Source organism: Trichosurus vulpecula (assembly GCF_011100635.1).
Source record: "Trichosurus vulpecula isolate mTriVul1 chromosome X unlocalized genomic scaffold, mTriVul1.pri SUPER_X_unloc_1, whole genome shotgun sequence".
Taxonomy (NCBI): Eukaryota; Metazoa; Chordata; class Mammalia; order Diprotodontia; family Phalangeridae; genus Trichosurus; species Trichosurus vulpecula.
Genome location: NW_023494377.1, coordinates 2,975,114 through 3,001,359, shown reverse-complemented (window position 1 = coordinate 3,001,359; position 26,246 = coordinate 2,975,114). Strand labels below are relative to the sequence as shown.

The 26,246-nt window shown below is 41.0% G+C and overlaps 2 long non-coding RNA genes across 2 annotated transcripts; both read left to right on the top strand.

Annotated features, from left to right (window-relative positions):
* Positions 1 to 361: 361 nt before the first annotated feature.
* On the top strand, positions 362 to 5,951 carry LOC118833001. The gene is made up of 6 exons (XR_005009266.1): positions 362 to 634; positions 909 to 963; positions 1,571 to 1,664; positions 3,670 to 3,731; positions 4,049 to 4,127; positions 5,857 to 5,951. It is a non-coding gene; the product is annotated as an uncharacterized LOC118833001 (long non-coding RNA).
* Positions 5,952 to 10,670: 4,719 nt separating this feature from the next.
* LOC118832987 lies at positions 10,671 to 25,920 on the top strand. The gene is made up of 2 exons (XR_005009264.1): positions 10,671 to 11,195; positions 25,450 to 25,920. It is a non-coding gene; the product is annotated as an uncharacterized LOC118832987 (long non-coding RNA).
* Positions 25,921 to 26,246: the final 326 nt, after the last annotated feature.

The following is a 26,246-nucleotide window of genomic DNA, read 5'->3' as shown; positions in this document are numbered from 1 at the left end:
GGAACCCATCAGAAAACATGGCCAATGTGTATTTGGTTGAACTACACTTAGTTATTTATTACTTCTCTTTTTTATCCACTCACCCAGTCATGTTATCTGGTCCAGATGTAATCAAAATGTATAAAAAGTGACTTGGAGGAAAAGAAAAGGTAAGGAAAAATCAAGGGAATCAAAAGGATTGTTTACCAACCTTCAAAGGCTTCTTGAACTCCAGTTCTGAGAGAAGGAATCTAAATTCGACCACTGAATCTAAGGTAAGAAGGAGAATTGGCTTGGATGGGAGAAGAGTGATCCCAGAGAAGTGACCCCAGAGGAGGGTGGGGTCACTGTAGTTATAGGGTCCCTTGATTATGATATGGAATGACTAGAAGAAACTTGTCAAGTTCATTTCCCTTTCAATTTGTACAAGATAACAAGAAGTTGGTTGTGGGCATTCCCTTGTCCTTCTGTAATAACAGCAAGTTTCTCCCCACAGCAGGGCTACCCACTACAACTAGATTGCTTCACTAAGGTACTGCTCACTTCCCCAATGCAGCCTGCCATGCCATGCCCCTCAATGGGCCCCATCGTCCTTGGAGACTGAGAGTCAGAATTCCCTTAAACAAACATTTGTCAGATCCAGACTATGTGCCAGGTACTAGCTTAGGTTTCAGGACTCAAAGAGAAAAACAAAAAGCTTTCGTGCATCTAAGAACCTACAGGCAGTTGCTGGGAAATAATACATACATAAATGCAAAGCATGTTCAAAATAATTTTGGGGTGGGGTGGTGAGGGTGACGACATGTGTGAAATGAAAGGCAGGTTGTTTACAATATAACAGGGATCGCAGAGGGCACAATGTAATGGCAGGGAAGAATGAGGTAGCTGAGCGGAAAATCATAGTTACTATTCCTCTTCTCTTTTTCCAGTCATGCAGGCATGTTGCCTGTTCCAGATATAATCGGACTCAGAGGCAAAAAAGAGGTGAGGAAGGATGAGGGGGGCCAAAAGGAATGATCGCTAGGGGGCTACTGGTCTCCTTCGCTCTAGCTCTGAGAGGGTGAATCTAAACTTACACAACCAAGCTAGGGTAAAAAGGAGAGTTGGCTTGGGTGGGAGATGAATGTTACCAGGGGAAGGCTAGAGGAGGGTAGGAGTCATCACAAAAGAGATCTAGATTATGTTCGAGGTAAAGAATTATAAGAATGTAGAGGTCTCATGAATGAAATGTCCAATTATGACTTCAGGACACTGATGGTATAGCAATGCCCCCCCACTCCTTTCTGGAGACAAATGGTGGTCTTAAGGTGTGAAATCCATGCTCAGACAGGGCCAATAGGTTTTCTTGGACTGCTCTGGCTAGAGTAATGGATTATGTGATAAAGTGAGTGGGCATAGTCAGTGGGAAATTCCTAAAATGGAAAAAAGAGCATTAATAAACTTTTTTTGTATTCCTTCTTTCCCCCACCTAACTTCTCTGTAAATAGTGCCTGAAACATAGCACATGTTTATTAATTGCATTTTGACTTGACTTTTCAATGAAAATCGATTTTACTGATATCTTCTCTCTTTACATTACCTTCATGTCCAGCAAGCCATCCATTGCTATGGAGGAGAGAAAAAGAGAGAAGTCAAAATGAAGAGCAACTCAGCCAAAGGAACCAAGGCATCAGCTAAGACCAAAGGTGTGCATCACATTCCAAATGAACAGCCTCCCACTACTTCCATTAAGGAAAGGAGGTAGACTTTGTCAGCTCTTCACTGGGACCAAATGGGCTCATTGTCTTTACATATCTTTCAATTTCCTTTTGCCATTCTTTATTTTTTCCATCATTGTTTTTCTGATTCTGGTAACTTAATTTTGCATCAGCTGGTCAAAACATTTCTATGCTTTTCTGAACTCTTTACATTTGTCATTTCTGACAACATACTCATGTTCTTTTACAATCCCGTGCCACTATTTTTTTCACCACTCTCCATCAATGGGCAAGGGCAGCTAGGTGGTGCTGCAGTGGATAGAGTGCCAGCCCTAGAGTCAGAAGGACCTGAGGTCAAATTTGACCTCAGACCCTTAGTAGCTATGCTACCTTGGGAAAGTCACTTCGCTCTGTTTGCCTCAGTTTCCTCATCTGTCAAATTAGCTGGAGAGGGAAATGGCAAACTACTCCAGTATCTCTGCCAAGAAAACCCCAAATGGGGTCAAACAGCAACAACATCAAGGGGCAACAGCTTGTTCCCATTTCCTTGCTAGCACCAAAAAGGACTGCTATGAATATTTAGTACACCTGAAAGCTTTCTTTGTGTTTTTGACTGGCTTAGAGTTTAAGCCTAGCTATATAACATGGAGGTCAAGAGTTATGATCTCTTCTTTCAAATAATTCCAAATTAATTTCCAGACTGGTTAGACTCTTGGTTTTATCAAGAGTCAATCAGTCCACCTGATTATTCAAAATCCTCCAAATTGACTATTGCTATCTTTTGTCACCTTTGCCAATTTATTAGATGCCTCACATCCACAAGATCATTAATAAAACATATTTTGGGGCTCCTTCCTTCCCTAACCTCAATGTGCAAAGCACCTGGAACCTAGTATATGCTTGTGAATTGTATTTTGATTTGTCTTTTCAAGGAAAATCTGTTTTATTGATATCTTTTCTTTTGACATCACCTTCACCTCCTAAAGTTTCCCTCCTAACCAGCCAGCCATGTCCATGGAGGCAGTGGAGAAGGAAGAGTTGAAAAAAAAAAAAAGCAGTTCAACCAAAGGAACCAAGACATAAACTGAGTCAAAAAGTCTATACTACATTCCACACCATAAGTCGTCCACTTCTCAAGTGAAGGGAAGGAGATAATTTTTTGTCAATTATTCACTGGGGTCAAATGAGATCATTAGCATTACATACCTTTCAGTTTCTTTTTGTTGTTCTTTTGTTGTTCTTTTTCCGTTGTTATAGTCAGTTGTTTTTCTGATCCTGCTAACTTGATTCTGCATCAGTCTAAACATTTCCGTGCTTTCTGAACTCTTCACATTGATCACTTTAGAAAATACACTCATGTTCCATTACAGTCTCGTGCCACAACTTTTTAGCCATTCTCCACTCAATGGGCTGCTTTGATTACAGTTCATTATTAGCTTCAAAAAATGGCTGTTATGAATATTTGGGACCATTCTGTGTGTCTTTTATGGCTTAGCATTTATGCCTAGTGGTAGAATCTGGGGGTCAAGAGTCATGGACATGTTAGTCACATTTTTTAATTAATTTCAAATTCCAGAATGGTTGGACCAATTAAAGACTCCCACCCACCGTGAATCAATCCATCTGTCCACTTGAGACCCTCCAACATTGACCACTACCATATTTGTCCCCTTTGTCCATTTGCTGGATGCCTCACATACATATGAAGTGTCCCCTTTCTAAAGATGTCCTTTAGCAAAGAGAGAGAGAGAGAGAGAGGGAGAGAAGAATGTATAAGATGAATCATTTTTGTAAATAAGGATTTTCATTCATAGTAATTATTTTAAGGTGGGGAGGGTGGTAGAAGGGAATCGCTTGGGAAGATTGGGTGGTGATGGTACACCTGTCATTTGAAAATGTATCTTTTCCTTGGTGACTCATGGTGAAATGTACCCATTGTTGCTCAGCAGGTCATTGTTATTTATTGTTGCATTTCTCTTTTCCTTTCATACAGTCATGTTTCCTGGTCCAGTTATAATCAGACTGTATAAAAAGTAAACTGGAAGCAAAAGAGAGGTAAGGGAGGATGATGGGGGCAAAAAGGAGGGGTTGCTAAGCTGGGAAATGGCTACTGAGCTCTGGCTCTGAGAGGGTGAATCTATACTGGCCATTCAAGCCAAGGTAAGAAGTCAAGTTGGCTTGGGTGTCAGATGAGCAATCTCAGGGAAAGGCTATGGGTAGGAGCACTGGATTTGTGGGTTCTGTTGCTTATGATCCAAGGTAGCTAGAAGCAACCTGTCAAGTCCTTTCCCCCTTCCATTTGGGACAAGCTCCCAAGACCTGTGTTATATGCTTTCACCTGTCCTATAGTAACAGCTGGTTCATCCCCACAGCTGGAGCCCAGGGCATCACCCACATCTACAATGAAGGCTGCTACTCCAGACTCCCCAGTGGGCTCCACCCCGAGAACAGGTAAAAAGAGACTGAGGGATAGAATTCCCTTAAACATGCATGTAGCAGACCCAGATTGTGTGCCAAGTGCCAGGCTAAGTTTCAGAACATAAAGGCAAAATCCAAAGCCCACCGAGCCTCTAGGAGCTTACAGGCTATTGAGGAAAATGATGCATACATAGAAAATTAAATACAAAAAATCATAAAGTTATTCCTTCCACATTGTAGGGGTTAGGGGCATGGCACCCTGTGATCCGGAAAATCCACATAAAATTTTTTGGCTCTCTCTTTGTACCAGAGAAGAAGTCCTCTGACTTCACAGATTTCCTTTTCTTTTTTCTTGATATTATGCAAGACTACTATACACATATTTTTTGCATTTCTGAGTTTCTAAACTTCTTCTGGGTTGTCTGCTGGCCTTCATGTGTCATCTGCAGCTTCTGCAAAACTCCCTCCAATTTCCCATTTAATTTCTTATTCCAACCTGCAATATATTGAAACTGTGATGGCGAAAGGCACAATGTGAAAGAGATAACAGTACTCAAGTCTAGAGTGGGGCTAGTAGTGGCAATTGCCTGTGTGATATGAAACATAGTTTGTTCAAAATACATCAGGGGTTACGGTGAAAGTGCAGGAATGAGGTAGCACCAAGGTTGGGGTTGACAGGGATGGGAATGAACTTGGGCAGGGAAGGGATCCTCAGCCTAGGTAATTCCAGAACTTGGAATCATAGTGAACAGTAAGTTTCCAAGCCCATCCTAGTAGCAGTGATGCTTCTAATTTTATGATCAGACCCTGAAAGAGAGTAGGGTTGGGTATCCTTGTAGCAGTACAAGTTAGGAGTCCTGGGGCCTAACTGAACATAGTTGTACCTTCTACATCACTACTTTCTCCATCATGGTTTTGATATATTTCGGGTCGGTATAAGAAATTAAATGGTAATTTTGGGGGAGTTTTGTGGAAGCCTACTTATCTCTTAATACCATAATAATTCAGACGATTTCTCTGGTATGAAGAGAGGGCCAAAACTTTTTACGTGGATTTTCCAGATTGCAGGGTGCCACGCCCCTAACCCCTGAAATGTGGAAGGAATAAATGTATGGGTCTCACTGAGGCATGTCTGAGGTACTCACCCTCAATGCTCAGGTAAGATTAAGGATTCTACCCAGTGTGGAGTACATTAACTCCCTCCAGGTTGGGAGTCTCAGTGAAGACACAGGATAGAATGGGAAGAGTGCCAAGGTAGGTGATGAATTAATTCATGGTCCTGTGCAATGGTCAAAGTCTGGGTTGAGTAAAATTCTTCTTGGCTGGTTATAGAGATCTGGAGCATGTTTGAGGTACAAAGAATAGCAGGAATGTAGAAGTCTGATCAATGCAGTGTCCAGTTATGACCTCTGAACACTGATGGTGTATCATAATCCTACCCTCTTTCAGAGATAGGCTGAAGGTGTGAAATCCATGTTTAGACAAGGCCGTTAGGTATTCTTGGACTACCCTGGCTAGAGTAATGGGGTCTGTGTCACAGTCAGTGGGTATAGAGTCAATGAGGAATTTCTGAGATGTAAAAAGAGAGTATTAAAAACATTTTTGGTGCCCCTTCCTTCTTCCTCACCCTGACTATGTGCACAGTGCCTAGAATATAACACATGCTTGATCATCACCTGTTGCCTTCACTTTTCCCCCAAAGTCTGTTTTGTTGTTGTCTTTTTGACATCACACTCAAAGGTAATACTCATCTCTCTTCTAGCAAGCCACTCATTGCTACAGAGAGGGTGAAAAAGTAGACAGAAGCAGTTCAGCCAAAAGAATCAACTGACTCCAAAGGCGTATCCTCCATGCCATGCCAACACACTTCTCAAATGAAAGGTAGGAGGTAGACTTTCTCAGTTCTTCACTGGGGCCAAATGAGATCACTATCATCACACATCTTTCAGTTTCTCCGTGTTGTCCTTTCCTTTTCCATTGTCGTCATCATTGGGCATATTTCTTTTCTGGTCCTGCTAAGTTGATTCTGCATCAGCTAGTCGAAACATTTCCATGCTTCTCATTTCACATTTGTCATTTCTAACAACATACTCATGTTCCATTATAATCCATCACCACCATTTTTTGGCCATTCCCCATCACTGAGTAGTTGCACTCTTTCCAGTTCCCTGCTAGAGTGATCAACAATCTTTGTAAGTCTTGATTTCCATGCATTTGGATTGCTCCACTGCTTTAATTCCTAGTGCAGAGGGTATGGAGAGCAGGTGGTGAGTTGAGTAAGGTAAATAGGTTATATGATGTTTTCTTAGGTGAGTCATGGCAAAATGTTGCTCAGAAAGTCATCATGGTTTACTGTTCTTCTCTTTTTGACCCAGTCAAGTTTGGAGGCAGCTAGGTAGCACAGTGGCTAGAGCTCTGGGCCTAGAGTCATGAAGACTTGAGTTCAATTATAGCTTCAGACACTTACTAGCTGCGTGACCCTGGACAAGTCACTTCACTGCTATTTGTCTTGGTTTCCTTAACTGTAAGATGGTAGGTAGCAGGGTTATAGTGAGGATCACATGAGATAATACTTGTAAAGTGCTTAGCACATAGTAGGAGCTCTATTAATATTAGCTATAATAATTATTATAATAATATTATTTATATAATAAGTTATGTAATAATATGATCGTTATGTTTACTACTCCAGTTATAACCAAAATATATAAGAAGTGACATGATATCAAGGTAGAGTTAAAGAAGGATGATGGAGTCCAAAAAGGAGAAACTGACAAAGGCTTCCTGAGCTCTGAGATGGTGACTATGTTGGCCACTCAAGCTGAGGTAAGAGAGGAGATTTTACTTGGGTGGGAGATGAGTGATCCCAGGGAAAGGCTAGAGGAGGGTGGAGGGGCACTCTAGCTATGGGGTCCCTCGTTTATGATCCAAGGTGGCTAGAGGAAACTGGTCAAGTCCTTTCCTCTTCCATTTGGACAAGCTACTAAGACCTCTACAGCGAGCTTTTCTTTGTCTTTCTATAGTAACAGCTGGTTGATCCCCACAGCTGGGGCATAGGGAAACCTGTTGTGACCAGATTACTTCAGCACTCACTCAAATGCAGCCTGCCATTCCAGGCTCCCCAGTGGGCCTCTTTGTCCTTGGAATCCCTAAGGAAACATAAATGACTGAGAGGCAGCTAGGTGATGCAGTGAATTGAGTGCTGGGCCTGGAATTAGGAGGACCTAGGTTCAAATCCCACCTCAGAAACTTACTAGCTGTATGAACCTGAACAAGTCACTTCATCTCCTCTCTGCCTCAGTTTCCTCATCTGTAAAATGGGAACAATAATAACAGCTACCTACCAGGGTTGTTTGTGAGGCTCAAATGAGATAGTAATTGTAACTTAGTGCCCAGAATTATGTAAGTGTTAGCTATCATTATCATCATCGTTATTATTATGCAGACTTCCCTTAAACATGCATTTATCAGGCCCATAATGCATTCCAGTCACTAACTTTGGTTTCAATACTCAAAGGCCCATTCATTATTTAGAATTTCATTATTAAGTCTCCTTGTGGGTCTCTGCTTTCTATATGTGATTGCTGAACTGATTATTCTTTTTGTTGCAGTATGGTTTGTAATGGATGAGCATATTATTTTTGCTTTTTTTGCATTTATTTGTAATGTCCCTGTGCCCTAATACACCATCAGTTTTTATAAATTGAACATGCGGCACTTAAAATACATATATTATTTTGTAGTCCCACTTATTTTTTTAAATTTTAATGAAAATTATTTTCAAACAATGATATATTTTATCTCCTTCCCACCTTCCCCCATCCTCTGCATTGAGAAAGCAAGAAAAATAAAGGCCCCAGTTAGAAACATATATAGTCAAGCAAAACAAATTCCTCTCTTTGCTAAGTTCCAAAAAAATTGTGTCTCAATCTATATTCTGAGCCCATGGTCTTTATCAGGATGTTAGTAGCATGACTTGGCCTACCCATAATTTACATTATTCCATTTTCTTTGACCCACTCATTCTTTAAGATTAAGTTATGTAGTCTTCAGGTAATTTCTGATAATTTCTTCAGCAGCTCTTTATTGAATATATTTATTGCCTTGTAGTCTATAGAAGAAGCATTTCATATTTCTGCTATCTTGCATTTATTTTTTATTTTTTAATGCTCTAATACATGGTCCATTTTTGTGAAGGTGTCATGCACAGCTGAGAAACAGGTATACATCTTCCTATTCCCATTCACTAATCTCCAGGGATCTATATCTAACCTTTCCAAAATTCTATTCAGGTTCTTAACTTCTTTTTTCTTTAGATTTATCTAGGTCTGAGAGGGCTAATGCGATGTCCCCCACTATTATAGTTATACTGCCTTCTTCTCCCTATAACTTAACTTTTTCTTTAAGAATTTAGATGCTATGCCATTTGTCATTTTTGTTTAGTATTAAAATTAATTTATTGTCAATGGTACATTTCAGCAAAACGTAGTTTCCCTGTTTATCTTTTTAGATCTATTTTTGCTGCTGCTTTGTCTGAGATCATGATTGCTACTCTTGCTTCAGGTGAAGCATAACAGATTTTGTTCCATCCACTTCTTTGAACTTTGTGCACATCTTTCAGTTTCAGGTATGTTTCTTGTAAGTAACAGATTGTTGGATTCTGATTTCTAATCCATCTGCTGCCCTCTTTTGTTCAGTGGAAAATATGTTGGAAAATGTAGATCAAGAGCCAAGGACTGAGAGAGGCCAAATACTTGTGGACTATAAAAAAACCTCATGACTATCTGTCATGAATACTTTCTTCCAGAAAAGAATACGAAGGTGCTCAATATGGAGAATACCAAATAACATTACCAAAATGAAATTTATTCTATTTCAATAGAGCGGAAAATGACTTGTTCCTGATATGAATTGGTAGTCTTTCAGACCATCAGTTTGTTACAGCAAAGATAATAATTAATATAAAACTAAGAGAAAGAACAAAATTAGAAAAAGACAAGGTATGAAATTAAAACTGCACCCTGACTTATTCATACAAGTTAGAGGCCAAAGGGAGTCAATGTGTTATAGTGGATAGAGAGTTGGACTCAGAATCAGGAGGACTTGGGTCCAAATGTCACCTTTGACCCATCCTGGCTGCATGACTCTGAGCAAGTCACTTAAACTCTCAGTTCTCCAAGGCAACTAACTCTTTAAGACTACAAGTTGTAAAAAAAAAGGAGCTGACCTACATTGGTAAAGGGAATTTCCTTGTTCTCCATATAGATACAATCACAGGTCCACTCCAAATAACCCTTATTTGCCAAACTGGTGGGTTAGGTCAGTCAATCAGTCACCAAGCATTTATTAAGCACTACTATGTGCCAACCAGGTAGACAGCTAGGTGGCGCTGCAGTACACAGAGCACCTGGAGTCAGGATGCCTCATCCCTCTGACCTCAAATCTGGCCTCAGAAACTTACTAGCTGTGTGACCCTGGGCAAGTCACTTACCCCTGTTTGCTTCAGCTTCCTCTTCTGTAAAACAAGCTAGAGAAGGAAATGGCAAACCACTTGAGTATCTTTGCCACAAAAACCCCAAACGGGGTCACAAAGAATCAGACAGGACTGAAAATGACTGAACAACAACATGTTCCAGGCCCTGTGCTAAGCACTAGAGGTACAAAAAAAAAAGACCAAAGATAGTCCCTGCTCTCAAGAAGCTCCTAATATAATGGGGGAGATAACATGTAAACAGCTATGTCTAAACAAGATTTATATAGGGTAAATGGGAGATAATGAATAGAGGGGAATCCCCAATTAAGAGGGATTGGAAAGGGCTTTGTGAAGAAGATGAGACTTTAGCTGAGAGTTGAAGAAAGCCAGAGAAATTAGGCAGTGGAGTTGAGGAAGAAGAGCATTCCAGATATGGGGGACAGCCAGGTAAAGGGCATGGAGTTGGGAAATGGTGTCTTGTGCAGGGAATGACAAGAAGGCCAGTGTCAGGAGATTGCATGGTATGTGGGAAGTGGTATAAGGTGTGAGAGGACTGAGAGGGCACAGGGAATAAAGGCCTTTGAAAGTCAAACAGAGAATTTTGTATTTGATCCTGGAGGTGATAGGGAGCCAGTGGAGTTTATAGAGTAGGAAAGTGACAAGTCAGACCTGTGATTTAGGAAGATTACTTTGACAGCTGAGTATATTAAGGACTGGAGGCATGGAGACCAACCAGCAACTACTATAGTAATCCAAGTTTTAGGTGATGAGAGCCTGTACCAGTCTGGTGCCAGTTTAAAAATCAGGCATTTTAAGAAAGGTATGAGACTTTTGGCTTACTTGCAAATTTTCTTTTCCAGAGAATGTGGACTTAGTAGATCTGCAACCATTCAGCATTGTGTGGCAAGCTGGCCTCAGATCCAGAAATACCTGGTTGTGAGTCCTCTCTGTCATCTTCAAAGAACCTGTGCTAGCAGCCCTCCTGTATGCTGGTGTTATTGGTCTTACACTCCCACAGCAGCTGCTAGCAACATTGTTGTTACAAAATGGCATAGTTGGCAGGATCTGCAAATTAAAAGGAAAGTATGGGATTTGGGGGGACTGGGATAGTGGTTGTATGTTTCCCAGTTATTGGGTTGCTCTTTATACTTGTGATGACTATGGTTCTGTGGAGCCCCAGGAGGAGCAACGGCCGGAGGGAAAACAGGTAAGTAACAGCGATGGGAGCGGTTTCCCTGGGAGATAACCTCTCTTTCCCCCTCCCTATCCCACTAGAACTCCAGAAGAGACAGGCCAGAGCAGAGGCTGTAGGAAGAGAATAAGCAGAGGCTTTCAGGAGGTGGGGATGGCCAGAGCCAGGGCTTGAGTGGATTAGCCTGGCTCTGGACTGTGCTGGAGGGGTGAATGTCCTGAGATTGTATTGTATTTGCAGCCCTGAAGCAGGAGCGGAGAACTGCCTTCCTATAGACTCAGCAGCAGGAGCAGTTGGTAAGGCGAGAGAAAAAGCAGAGAATTGCCTTCATACAGACTCAGCAGGAGCAGTTGGTGAGGTGAGAGAAAAAGCGGAGATCTGCCCATGTACCGACCCAGCAAGGAAGGAGAACTGCCTGGGAACCAACCTTGGTGAGGTGAGAGCAAAGGCGGAGAGCCTAGAGCAGAGATGTCAAACCCATGACCCACAACACTCCTGTGCATAGCCGGAACCAGAGGAAAATATAATTGGGAAGTATTTTACAACATGGATAAAAATACATCAAAACATGACTAATGTTCATATGTGGCTTTTGAAACCAATACACATCCACAGGGATCCTTAGGTACAATCTAGTGGCTCCCATTTCTATTTGAGTTTGACCCCACTGGCCTAGGGTATTGAGAGGTTAAGTGACTTATTCACAGTCATAGAGGCAGTAATGTCAAAGGTCACACTTGAACCCAGGTTTTTCTGGCTCTGAGGCCAGCTTACTACCCACCATACTACACTGCCATTGAAAAAGGAGATTGGTCTGCCTTGATTTGTTCTTAGTAAGACTCTGCCAAACTCGTAGCAATCACTTCCTTTTCTAAGTGCTTAGAAACCATTTCAATAACCTTTTCTACAATTTCACTGAGGATAGATAGAATTCAGTGGTCTAAACCCACCTCCCCTTTTGGAACATACAATATCTCTCTAGCTCCCATCTTCCACTATTTTCCAAATCAATTTTTGTTAGCTGGTTTTATTCTCTAGTGACCTTTTTTGAAAAGGCTTCCTATTCACAGCAGGGATCTATTTTCCCCTGTGTTTTTCTGGATCTTGAAGTGCCAAAGACAGACAGGTGTGGGAGCTGGAGGAGACTCCAAGGAATGTGCAAAGGGCTAAGTTCAGAAGTTGGGCTAATGTCATTCTCCCTGGAAGAGCTTTAAAAAGGGTGTTTGGAGTGTATTGCAACCTTTTTAGGGGGGTAGGGGGGAGGACAACCTCTCCCCTCCCCCCAGCTGTGACACACAGAGAGGAGACACAGAAAAGGTAGATATCTGACCATGTGATTAAACTGGGGTGAGGGGGTGGAAGGGAAAAGGATAGGATGGAATTTTGCAGGGCTAGCAAATAGAAGGATGAAGCAGTTGATTTGTCTAGGTAGGGCTGGGAAACCTGTGGCCTCGAGGCCACATGTGCCTCTCTAAGTCCTCAAGTGAATCCAACTGGATTCAGTCAAAGGGCCCCACTTGAGGACCTAGAGGGCCACATGTGGCCTCGAGGCTACAGGTTTCCCATCCTTGGCTAGGGCTAGCTAGGGGTGAACACAGTCCCTGTAGGAAGTGGAATCCATGATCAGCGAAACTGAGGCCAGCTTGAGCATGGTTAGATGACTCTCCCTTTCTATGAAGCCATGATATCCACCATCTGCCAAGAAAGGCCTTTGGGTGTACCTTTCTCCCCTCCCTCCCCAACTCCACCATGAGAACAAAAAAGTAAGATACAAAAGAGATGGGGGGGGGAAGGATCACATGGGGCAAATCAGAATCCACCAGAGATAGCAGCAGTGGCTGGTGAGAGCTCTTCTTTTTGGTGGGTTAATGTTGATACACTTTACTTTTGGAGTAATGCATAGAGCTGAAGCACCGGACTTGGAGTCAGCAGCCCTGAGTTCAAATTCTGCCTCTGCCACTTATTATTTCTGTTACTCAGTTTCTTCAGCTGTAAAATGGGGGCAGGGGGATAGACTCAATGGCTCTAACATCCCTTCAGCTCTAAATCTATGATCATTTTAACTATAGCAAATCCATCCAGCTGATAGGTGAACTAAATGGATTCTTTGGGAGTGGGCTGAGAATGCAAGCAAGACTTAAACGAGAAGATCGTGCCCACTTTCAAATGTATTTTTGCTCTTTGTGGATTGTTTCTGGGTTCTTTGGAAGCTTTAAAGGTAGCACCTGGGATCACTAATAAGGCTGTGGCCTATGTACTCCAGTACCCTAGAAAGAGCATTATCTCTGGAGTGAGAAAACGTGGCTTCAAATCCCTTCTCTAACATTCACTACAAGGGCAACCTTGGACAAGTCCCTTCCCCTCCCTGGGCCTCAGTTTCCTCATCTGTTAAAAGAGAGAGAAAGACACAGACACACACAGAGAGACAGACAGAGACAGAGACAGAGAGAGGAGGGAGAAAGAAGAGAGAGGGAGAGATGGATAAGAGAGAGGGAGAAAGGAGAAGGGAGAGGGAGAGGGAGTGAGGGAGAGAGAGAAGGGGGGGGGAAGGAGGGAGGGAGAGAAACTATGAAGTTGAGCTTCGAGTGCCATCTAGTGGCTCACAATGATGTAGCGCCACACTTCTTAGTATCAGCAACATTTCTCTTTGGGACCCAAACTATCCTTGAGGAAAGGAGAGGAAGCCGGGTTGAAGAGGTTAAATGTCACATGCATTTTCTTTCTTTTGCTTTTTTTAAACATTTAAGTTCTGAAAATTTTCTGGATCATTTTCCAGAAGCAAAATTTTAGAAAGTTTCCATGCACCGTTTTATTCAAGCTCACTGATAAATACATTGGGGAAAACAAAAGAAAAATCAGGGCAAGGGCACATCTTGCAACATATTGCTAGTGACCTCTCTCCATATTAACATTGATTCATTAGTCAAGGCTTTTCTGGATCCCATAATTCTGAGAGATGTGAGAGTCTTGAAAGAGTTGACCTTGAAATACTTCAAAATCCAAATAGCTCTAGTATTTAGCCTTGTTTTGTTGCCAAGGACTCAATCTGCTCTGGCCACATCTCCTTCTGATTCTTATCTCTTGAGGAATGAGGATAAGAGAGGAAGCAGGCTAAAGTTCTGGCTCATTTAAAGTAACAGCTCCCTACACCCCAGGCTGGACATCTTTTTTCAAAAATGAATCTAGTTGGTGTCAAAGAAAGGTTTAGACCTGGAGGGGAAGGAAAAAAGGAAAACTCCTAAACAATTCAGTAGGGGGAAAAAGTTGAATAAGGGATATGATTGCTTCAAACTTTTCACCCCTACGAAGTAGCAGATGATAGGTGATGACCCTGAGATGCATTTTTCTCCTCTTTGGTTTCCATGGCTAAGGTGTATGAAATATTCACCCCACTCCACTACCACCATACCAAGCCTCCATCATTTCAATGAACTGGCTTTCTTGCTGTTCCTCACATATATTTCATCTCCCATCACTATCCCTTTGCAAGGCAGTCCCCCATGCCTGGAATGCCCTCCCACTTCATGCTGCCTACTGGCTTCTTTCAAAGTTCAAGTCTAATACCACCTCCAGCTGCTAGTGCCCCCCTGCCCTCCCCATTACCTTCTATTTGTTGTAAATACTTACATATGTATACGTCGTCTCCCCTGATAGAATATAAGCTCCTTGAGGTCAGGGGCTATTTCTTTTTTGTTGTTATCGTTGTATCCCAAGCACCTAGCATGGTGCCTGGCACATAGTAGGTACTTTTACTTGTTGATTCTAGAGAGGTTCACCATCACAAGAAGGCCGTGCTATCTTTCTCCCCCAAACTCAAGTCGTTGGTCCCTTTCATTCTGCTTAATATCCCTTTAGTTTTTCTGTAAACTTACGGGATCATAGCTCTAGAACTGGAAGGGAGGTGAAGTGATTTACCCAGGGTCAAACAGCTAATATGGTGGGATTCAAACCAAGGTCTTCCTGATTCCATGTCTGCCACTCTCTCCCTCACTGTCGTCTCTCTCTCCCCCAACAATATAAACAGGGCTTCAGGATCTCCCTGGTATTGTGGAAGCATTACCACAGGCCCCATGCTTCTGGAATCCTCACACTGGTAACCACTCAACCATGTAGATAACTGAATTACACACTCAAGTGACGATTAAGTATGGCCCTTTCTTGCTGGCCTCAGAGGTCAGTGGGGTGTGGGGCAGAAGGCAACCCGGAAGTATCTGTGTGCAGTGAGCCTTGCTGAGGGGCAGAGCAGGGCCCTGGTATTCCAGCGGACACTCCCACTGCCCAGGGGGTGAGCATCAACAAACCACAGACCGTCTGTTGCCTGTTGCTTGAGTCCAGTTGTTCAGTGGCCAGGCTGAAGTGCACAAAAGCTGTTTGCCTGAGTCTTGAGAGAGAAGAAAAAGCCTGCTGAGTTTGTTTCTCATTCAGAAACTCATCAGATAGGAGCTTTTAAAGGACTAATCCAGGAAACTGAAGAAATCCTGTCTTGCACACAAGTAGTGGGAGGCAGTATAGTCCAGTGGAGAGTGCTGGGTTTCAAGTTAGGTCCTATACCTGGGTTTGAATCCCAGTTCTGCCACTTCCTGCTGTATGACTTGGGGCAAGTCATTTAACCTTTTTGGGCCTCAGTTTCCTCATCTGTAAAATAAGAGGATTGGACTAGATGACCTTTGAGGTCCCCCTTTACAGGTCTACACCTATAAGCCTAGAACTGCAGCATCTCAGAGTTGAAAGGGGCCTAAAAACATCCAATCTAAACCTTTCCTGAACAAAAATCTCCAGTGAGCATCCTCAACATGTAGTCTCTAAACTAGCTTCTGAAGGCACAGTCTTGTTACCAAATTTTCTTTACATCAAATCTAAATTTGCCTCTCTGTAACTTTTACCCATTGGGCAGCTAGGTGGCGCTGCAGTGGATAGAGTGCTGGCTCCGGGGTCAAGAGGACCAGAGTTCCAATCTGCCCTCAGGCACTTCCTAGCTGTGTGACCCTGGGCAAGTCACGTCACCCTGTTTGCCTCAATTTCCTCATCTGTCAAATGAGCTAGAGAAGGAAATGGCAAACCACTCCAGTACCTCTGCCAAGAAAACCCCCAAAATACTTGACAAAACAGCAGCAACAACTTCTACCCACTGCTCCCACTTTTATTTCCTGTACTTGAAAATTGAAACCATAGGTCTAGACAAGAGATCTAAAATATTTTTTTATTTCCAAGTATAATAACCTCAAAGCTTCTCTGAGTAGAATCACTTGAAAGTCAACAGTCTTCTGCATTATTTGCCAGGAAGCAATACTTTTGAGACTTGGATGTCAATCATAAGTAGTTAATGTCTGAAGGAGCCTCTGAAGAAGGGGAACCCTATGTTGCTGGAGCTGATCCATTTGGGGAGGAGAAAGAGGCGTCTCTCAGCATGAGAGGGAGTGTGGTACATAGAAACGATAGGAAAAGACCTGGACTTTGGGGTTGGGTTTTGCCACTTACCACTACCTATGCAACCTTGAGCAAGACCATAGAGTAGAGTGGATAGAGTGCTGGATGGAGTCAGGAACAGTTGTTGCTCAGTTTTTTCAGTTGTGTCCACCTCTGTGACCCCTTTGGGAGTTTTCTTGGCAGAGAGTGATTTGCCATTTCCTTCTCCAGCTCATTTGACAGATAAGGAAACTGAGGCAAACAGGGTGAAGTGACTTGCTCGGGGTCATCCAGCTAGTGAGTATCTGAGGCCATTTTTGAATTCAGTCCTCCTGGCTCCAGGGCCAGCACTCTATCCCCCTAGCTGGCCCCTAAGATTTTTCATACTTGCTTACTGTTATAGTAACTCAGAGATATTCCGCTATCGATTTGTTAATTAACAAATTTAGTATTTTACTTACAAAATTTCTACTGCTCACCCGCCCTGATTATAGAAATTTTCTATGAAAGGAAAAGCGGGGATAGTTTTGATAATGTCAAGACTTGTTCCCTCCAGGGCACAGACTGATCTGACATGAACCATAATGGGGGGGAATCTCCATCAGCTCTGTTTGATTCCAGGAATAAGTCATGTCTGCCAATCAATCATGTAGTCACAGGGTATCAAAAGCCAGGCTCAGGATTAACCAGGTGAGGAAATTTCCTGTTCAGAAAGGAAATAGAAGAATGGGGAACCTGAGTGAAGAGGGCCATGTGAAGGTCATCCTCAAAACTTTTCCCAGGCATAGACATCCACCTGTAGCAGTTTTCAGACTGCAGCACATGCGACTTTCTACCATTGGCTTCATGATAATTCAGACAACCATCCCTGTAATCAAAACTCAAAACAATATCAAATTATAGTCCCAAGAGTTTTTACCTCAAACAGCAAAATTTTACTAAGCGTAGCTCAGGACTTGAATATTATTAATTCCTCCTCTAAGTCACATTTCATTTTTCCATTACTTATAAATGAAAACTAACCACATTCAGGGGTTTCAAACATGCGACAAATGCCTGATAGTTGACTCCTACCTGGCTTCAGACCTTACCTCTGACCCCCACAGACCAAATCCATTACATTGTACCCCACACAGTTCTTCCTCTAAGACTAGAATTTGAAGAGCAGATACCAATCTACATGGGTAGAGGGAGTTTCCTTGCAGGAAGTTATCTATACCAATGAAAGCACGTTTGGTGCCTTTAAATTGGATAGACCAAGCAATGTGAAATAGTATATATTGATTTAAGCAAAGCATTTGATAAAGTATCTTATCCTGTTACTGGGGAAATGTGGGCTAACTGATAGATCATACAATAAGCAGAATTTGACACTTGGTTGAATGGCCAGACTAAAAGAAGAATTCAGTGTTGGCTTGGCAAAAGGTCTCTAGTGGAGGACCCCAGGGATCTGTGTTTGGTCCTGTGCTATTTAACACATTTGACAATGACTTGGATAAAAGCATAAATGGAATAATTAACCAAATGTGCAGATAACACCAAGCTGGGAGGGCAAGTAAACACACTGTATGATTGAGTCAGGATCTGACAAAGTCTCAACAGGCAGGAGCAGTGGTCTGGCTCTGATAAGATGAAACTCAGTAAGGATAACTGTGGTTTGAAAAAATCAAACTCATAACTCTAAAATGGGGGAGGCATGAATAGAGAGGAATTAATTGAAAAAGACTAGCTCATTATGAACCAACAGCGTGATATGGCACTTAAGAAGCGTGTGGGCAATCAGGTGGTACAATGGTTAGAGCACCAGACCTGGGATCAGGAAGACTTGAGTTCAAATCCAGCCTCAGACATTTACATGCTGTGTGACCCTAACCAAGTCATTTAACCTTGTTTGCCTCAGTTTCTTCATCTGCCAAATGAGCTGGAGAAGGAAATGACAAACCACTCTAGTATCTTTGCTGAGAAAACCCCAAATGGGGCATGGAGACCTCAACACGAATGAAATGACTGAACAATAAAAAATGACCTTTACAACTATGTGGCTGGGAAAGAGGATAACACTGAGGTTTTAGCCTAAGAGACTGGAAGGATAATGGTGCCTGCCATTCATAGAGATCAAGAAGTTAGAAAAAGAGGCAATTTTTCTTGGGGAAGATGATGAGTTAAGAATTCGATATACACCAGCACGACCTTGAGGTGGAGGAGACCAGTGGATAGTCCCACAGACAGTCGGAGCTATTGGACTTTATGTCCAGGAAGAGGTTAGGGCTAGAGAGATAGAGCTTGATGAGTTGACCCTTCTATCAATTTTACTCCCTTCTTTGAAGTATTCATAGATTTAGAGCTAGAAGGGGCTGCAGAAGCCATCTAATTTTCTATTTAGGGAACTGAGGCACAGGAAAGTAAAGTGATTTGCCTAAACTCACCAAAAGGATCCTAGAGCTCAAGCTGAAAGGGACCTTTGAGGTCATATAATGCAATCCGTTTTACAGTTGGAGGAACTGAGGCTCAGAGATGGAAAGTGGTTTGCCCAAGGTCACAGAGGGAAGTAATAATTAGTAGAGGCCTTTAGATCCAGCCCTCTTTCTCCTGTAACATGATCACGTAACAAAATAGGAAGTAATATAATATGTAACATGATCACATAACAAAATAGGATGAGATATAATTATAATATGTAACATGATCACGTAACAAAATAGGATGAGATATAATTATAATATGTAACATGATCATGTAACATAATGTGATGATGAGACCTGGGGAACACATAACTGCTTAAGGATTTATGTTATCCCCAAGTCCTATTATCATATTATATCCTAACTACCTTCTGATGACTACACGGTAAATGTATACAAGGAGGTAGGAAGGAAGTATAGTATAGTAGAAAGAAAACTGAATGGAAACCAAGAGACCCCAGTTCTAGTCCCAGCTCTGCCACTAACAAGCTATGTGACCTTAGTCAAGTCACTTTTCCTCTCTAGGCCTCAGTTTCCTCTATAAAATTAAGGATCACAGGGGTAGCAGTCATGATCTCAGACAAAGCAAAAGCAAAAATAGACATAATTAAAAGAGATAAACAGAGAAACTACATTTTACAAAAAGGTGCCACAGACAATGAACTAATACTAAACATATGTACCAAATGGTATAACATCTCAAGGAAAATTAAATTCGTTATAAGGAGAAATAGTAAAATCATAACAGTGGAGGACCTCAATTTACCACTCCTAGACATACATACATCTAACCAAAAATAAACAACAACGACAAAAACCAGTTAAGAACTTGATATAATTTTAGGAAAGTTAGATTGATTGACCTCTGGAGGATAGTGAATGGGAATAGGAGTATACTTATTTCTCAGTTTTGCATGTCACCTTCACAAAACTTGACCATTTATTAGAGCATAAAAACCTCACATACAAATGCAGAAAAGCAAATATATTAAATGCATCTTTTACCAAGCATAGCACAATAAATTCAACAAAGTGCCTTTGAAACAAACACTAAAAGTTAATTGGCTGCTAAATAACTTGTTGGTCAAAAAACAAATCATAGATTTCTCTTGTTCTATTTGTTTAATCTCATTAAAGATAATGATAACAATGAGACAATATACCAAAATTTGTGGGATACAGCCAAAGCAGTGCTTAGGAGAAATTTCATATATCTAACTGCTTTCATCAATAAAGAGAGAAGGAGCAGATCAAGGATTTGGCATGCAACTAAAAAACTAGGAAACCAACAAATTAAAAACCTTAATTAAACACCAAAATAGAAATTCTGAAAATCAAAGCAGAGATGAACACAATCAAAGGTTTTAAAAAGCAACAACATTAAACCAATAAAACTAGAAGCTGCATTGCTTTGGGGGGAAAAAACCAATAAAATCGATAAGCCATTAGTTAACTTGATTGAAAAATAAAGAAGAAAACCAAATTAGCAATATCACAAATGGAAAAGGTGGGTTCATAATCAATAAAGAAGAAATAAAAGCAATTATTAAAAGCTATTTCACCCAGCTATATACCAATAAAACTGATAAACTAAATGAAATCTATGGATATTTATGAAACTATAATAAATTCTTAGATTAAAAAACCTAGAAATAGAATACTTAACCCTATCTTAGAAAAAGAAATTGAACAAATCATGCATGAACTCCCTAAGGGGGAAAAGACCCAAGATCAGATAGATTTATAAGTGAATTCTACCAAACATTTTAAAAAATCCCAATACTACATAAGTTATTTGAAAAAATAAGAAAAGGAGTCCTACCAAATTCCCTATATGACACAAATATGGTCCTGATATTAAGCTAGGGAGAATCAAACCAGAGAAAGAAGACTATAGACAAATATTCTTAATGACTATTGATGCAAAAATTTTTTAAATAAAATGTCAGCAAGGAGACTATAGCAGTATGTCACAAAGATCATACATTATGACCAGGCTGGATTTATACCAGAAATATGGGGCTAGGTCAATATCAGGAAAACCATACACATAATTGACCCTGTTAATAATAAAAAACTACAAAATCATATTATTATTATTTCAATAGATGTAGAAAAAGCTTTTGACCAAATACAATACCCATTCCTGTTTTTTAAAAAAAACACTGGATAAGACAGGAATAAGTTGAGAGTTTTCCTTAAAATGATAAGTAATATCCATCTAAAACCAAGATCCAATATTATCTGTAGTGTAGTTAATTGCTTTCCTAGTAAGATCAAGGGGGAAGCAAGGCTGCTCATCACCATCACTATTCGATATTATTCTATAGCAATAAAACAAGAAAAAGAAATTGAAGAAATAAACATAGGCAATGAGGAAACAAAATTATCACCTTTTGCAGATGATATGATGTTTACTTAGATAACCCTAAAGAGTCAACTAGAGAACTAAGTGACATAATCCTGCAAAGTTGCAGGATATAAAATAAACTGACAAAAATTATCAGCATTTCTGTATATTACCAGCAAAACTCTGCAGGAAGAAATAGCAAGAGAAATTTCTTTTAAAATGACTACAGGGGGTATAAAATACTTGGGGGGTCTACCCGCCAGGACACACGTAAGAGCTTTATGAACACAGTTACGAAGTGCTTTTTACAGAAAGAGACAGATCTAAATAATCGGAAAAATATTAATCGCCCATGGGTAGGTTGAGGTAATATAATAAAAATGACTACCTAAATTAATTTACTTATTCAATGCCATACTAATCAAACTACCAAAAGTTTACTTTTATAGGACTGGAAAAAATAATGACAAAATTCGCCCGGAAGAACGAAAAGTCAAGAATATCAAGGGAATCAATAAAAAAGGAAAGAAAGAAAAGGGCCTAGGAGTATGCGATCTCAAAATATACTACTGTAATCATCACAACAGAATGATCAATCAGTGGTACAGACTAAGTACACAATATATAGAAGCAAACGCACACAATTTGAAAAATCCAAAGATCCCTGTTGGGAAAAGAACTCACTATTCAATATACACTGTTGGGAAAATGGGAGAGTAGTCTGGCAAAAACTAGGTATGGACCAATATCTCACCCTGTATTCCCAGGTAAGCTCCAAATGAGAATTTAATTTAGACGTACAAAGTGTAAGCAAATTAGAGAAGCATGGAAGAAATCACCTGTCAGACTCATGGATAGGGTGAGGGTTCATGACCAAAGAAGAGATAGAGAGGTTCACAGGAGGTAAAATGGACAAATTAGATTACATAAAATTGAAAAAAGTTTTTGCACAAATAAAACCAATGCAGTTAAAATTAGAAGAGAAGCAGGAAATTGGGAAGAAAAATCTTTGCAGTAAGTTTCTCTTTTAACTATATGTGTATATAGATATATATGGATCCAAGTAAAATGTATAAGAAAAAGAGCCATTCTTCAATTGACAAATGATCAAAAGATTAGAATAGACAGTTTTTAAGGGAAGAAAGTCAAACTATCAAAAAATGCTCTAAATCACTAATAATTGGAGAAATGCAAAACAAAACGTCTTTGAGGTGCCACCTCACAGCCATCAGATTAAATAAATGGACAAAAAAAGGACAAATGACAAATGCTGGAGTGACTGTGGCAAAACAGGTACTTTAATGCACTGTAGGTGCATCTGTGAACTAGTCCAACCATTTTGCAAAACAATTTAGAAATATGCTCCTTAGTCTCCTTTTCTGGATCTTCATCCAGATCATACCTGCTTACTACAGGTATCTCACAGGGCTTTGTTCTGGGCTCTCTTCACTTCTCCCTTGATACCACTTCATTTGTTGATCTCATCAGTTCCTCATCTCTGTGGTGGTGATTCTCAAATCTACCTATCCAGCCCTAAACTCTCTGCTGACCTTCAATCTCACATCTCCAAATGCTTATTAGACATCCTGAACTAAGTGTCCTGTAGACATTTTAAACTCCAAATGTCCAAAACTGAAATAAAAAAAAACTTTCCTAACTTCCCCATATTCATCTATTGACTGACTGACTGATCCATATTAACAGATTAACTTCTGGGTACAAGCAAGATTTCCTTTGGAAATATCTTCTCCTAGAAACCCCTTGTTATTTAGGGGGTGGGGTGGGGTAGGGAGGAATAGTGTTGCTCATTCCAGAGCAAAAATAGAGTTCTAGCTGTGACACATCACCAGCAAATTGGTAATGCAGTGAAATTGTCCTTTGCAAGAAAAATGTGGTACTTGGAATGCAAGCTACTAATGCATCTGACATTTACAGGGAAACAGAGAGCTCTGATCTAGTAGGAATTCAGGAGGCCTACATGTAGCTATGTGAATTTGGACAAGTCATTTTCCCACACTGAGCCTCAATTTCCTTCTCCAAATTTAGAATAGATGGTCCTGAAAGCACCTTTCAGCTCTGACATTTTGTATTTCTGTGATTAATAGGCAAGTGAAATGTTCCACTCTGGATGGCAGCCTCAGAAATTGCTCTCAGCTAAGTTTGAGCTACAAACCAATTTGAACTAATATCACCTTTGGAAATGGACCCGAAAAGTCAGAGAGCCAGTGTTTGGTGCAAATTGGAAATGTGATCCTATAAGCTCTTTGATGTAGAAATGAGACTGACATTCAAGAAACTTCCCTTTCAGGTTTCCAAGTCACATAATATCTTTGAGACACAGCTTTCCTAGTTGTAAAAGTGCCAAAGGGAGAAATAGTTATCCTCTTCCCTCCTGCTATGGGTGGAGAAGCATTTAGTTATACTTGTTTTTCAGTCATGTCTGACTCTTCGTGACCCCATTTAAGGTTCTCTTGGCAAGAAATTGGCAGAGATACTGGAGTGGCCTGCCATTTCCTCCTCCAGCTCATTTTACAGATGAAGAAACTGAGGCAAACAGCATTAAGTGCCTTGCCCAGGGTCACACAGCTAGGAAGTGTCTGAGGCTGGATTTGAACTCAGAAAGAGGAGCCTCCTGACTCCAGGACCAGTACTCTATCCACTGCAGTGCTACCTGTTACTATGGAAGGCAGCACCATTCTCCCAGTTCCCTAGGCTCAAAACCTAGGTGTTATCCTGAACTCTTCACTCTCTCCCATCCCCTATATCCAAGATGTTGTCAAGACCTGTCAATTTTACCTTTACAGCATCTTAAATATAAACCCTTCTACCCCCTGACACTGCCCCCACCCCTTGCACCCTGGTGCAAGCCCTCGTCACCTCCCACCTGGACCATTCCAATAGCTGCTGGTGGGTCTGCCAGCCACAAGGCTCTCCCCACTCCAATGCATCCTCCAGCTACCAAATTGATTTCACTAAAGCACAGGTCCGATCATGTCATCCATTCCTGTACTCAATAAACTCTGATAGTTCCCTATTGCCTCTGGAAGCAAATACGAAATCCTCAGTTTGGTGTTCAAAGCCCTTCTTAACCTGGCCCTACCTTTCCAGTTTTCTTACACTTTATTCTTCAATACATTGATATTGTCCCCCTGTGTAGTTCCTCAAATAAGACATTCCATCTCTTGGAGAAAGACAATGCACAAACAAGCTACAAATCTAGAGGTGGGAGTGGGAGAAGGTATCTGGCTTGGGGGCATGATGATGATGGAGTTGAATCTAGCAGGGGGGAGATGAAAAGTTGGTTCAATTTCACAATTTACAATGTCAATAACAAGCAACAGATTTTGCAAACATGGTGGAAAGGCCTTCAAGTATGAAGGAATGCTAATTAGAATAACCCAGGATTGTTCTATAGTCAAGAGAAATCATGGAAGAAAATGAAATATAGTACATTCCTAAGTGCAAAGCAACTCAAGGTATAACCCCAAATGTTATAAACTTCAAAACTGAATCTACTCATCGATTTAAAAAGATGAACTTTCAATGAAAAAGGCATTTGAGGAATTGGAGGGGAGGGATAAGAGAAATGAAGAGGGGAGGGAGGGAGGGAGGTGAGCAGAATATTCAATTTGTAAACAAATGCCTCACGCAATGGAAACACAAGAAAAGAAATTCAGTATATAATAATCAAGAAAATATTAAGTAGCGAAATCATTTTTTTCATATTTGTAGGGTTTTTTTCTTTACAAACTTGTAATTTCATCAGTTTGCGAGGTTTCTGTTGATCAGCTTCTCTACCAATGCAATTTAACTCCCAAATGAGCTTTCTGTCCACTATGCAATGTTAGTGTTTTTTTTTTGTTTATAGGTTATTGTTTTTAAAAGAAAATAAACTGCAGACAAAGAAAGAACAACATGGTATCACGATAGCACACATAAAGGACCTACAGGAGGGAAGGTTTAAGGGAGGGTTGTAAAGGGTCAGGAGAAGAGAAGGTAGAAGAGTTGAATGAATACTGGGTAGGGGAAATATACACAGATAAGTCCATTAAAAATTGCCTGGGGGGGAAGGTTAGTGAGGAGCTAGTCCTTAAAGCATGCTTAGCTTTTTTGTTCTTGATGGCTTTTACAAGGCATGAGCAGTACTCTTTGCTTGTTGCCAGTCTAATACATGGAACTTTGGAAGCCAATTTCAGTTGTGAAGACTCCCACTTAGTGCTATGGGATGATAAAAAGTCTTCTGATTGGCTGAAGGGCCAGTAGATTGATGACTCAGTAAAGGCTGAGGCAGAGGTGATAGGGCATGTGAAAGTTTGAGTGGATGGTCTCTCGGTTTTGTCTCTAGCGGAGAGCTGCTATGAGCAGCAGGGTTGGGGAAGAGCAGTAGAAATCTACATTCTCTACATCTAGCCTCCATGTACCCATATGCATACATTACCTGTTTCTTTTGGTTTATTATTTCCTGATTTTAGGTGAATGAATAGCTGGAGATGAGAGTATCCAAGTTATGACCTTCTGAACTTCAAAAGCCCAGAAGAACCATCAGAGGTCAGTAGCAGAGACCCTTGGATCCAGCAGCAGAAACCACATGGCCCAGCTAGCATCAATTGGACCCAGAAGCTGAGACCACATTGGAAGGAACCAGTCCTGTGGAGCAAGAGGACAATTCATCCATTGTGATGCCACAGCCTGACGCAAACTTAGTGAGGACTCGATGAAGAGAGAAAAGACTCTCAGGGTCAGCCACTACAAGGTTCTCCTTGGCCCCACACGTCACCTACACGTGTACTCACTGCATTAGAATCAACTACTATAAGACTGAATCCACTCTCTCCAGGGCCATTGTATATGCAAGGGGAGAATGGACTTCCTGTTTGGGGCATGTATTTGCACTCTCTGTCCTCGATATACTTTCTTAATAAATATCCCTTTGCAAAAGCTAATTGATGTCAACTGATTCACACACACACACACACACACACATGTTGATGAACGCACCAGACGGGGGCTCATGAGCAGTAGTATTGGGAAGAAGGAAGGAAGAAAATATTTTTTAAGTACTTACTGTGTGCCAGGCACTGTGCTAAGTGCAGAGCGAATACTATCTCATTTGATCCTTATAGGAACCCTTTAACCTAGCCCTACCTTTCCAATCTTCTCACACCTTATTCTTCAATCCCATGACACTAGCCTCCTTACTATTCCTCAAATAAGATGCTCCATCTCTTGGCTCTGGGTATTTTCTTTGGCTGTCCAAATTTGGTGCTAT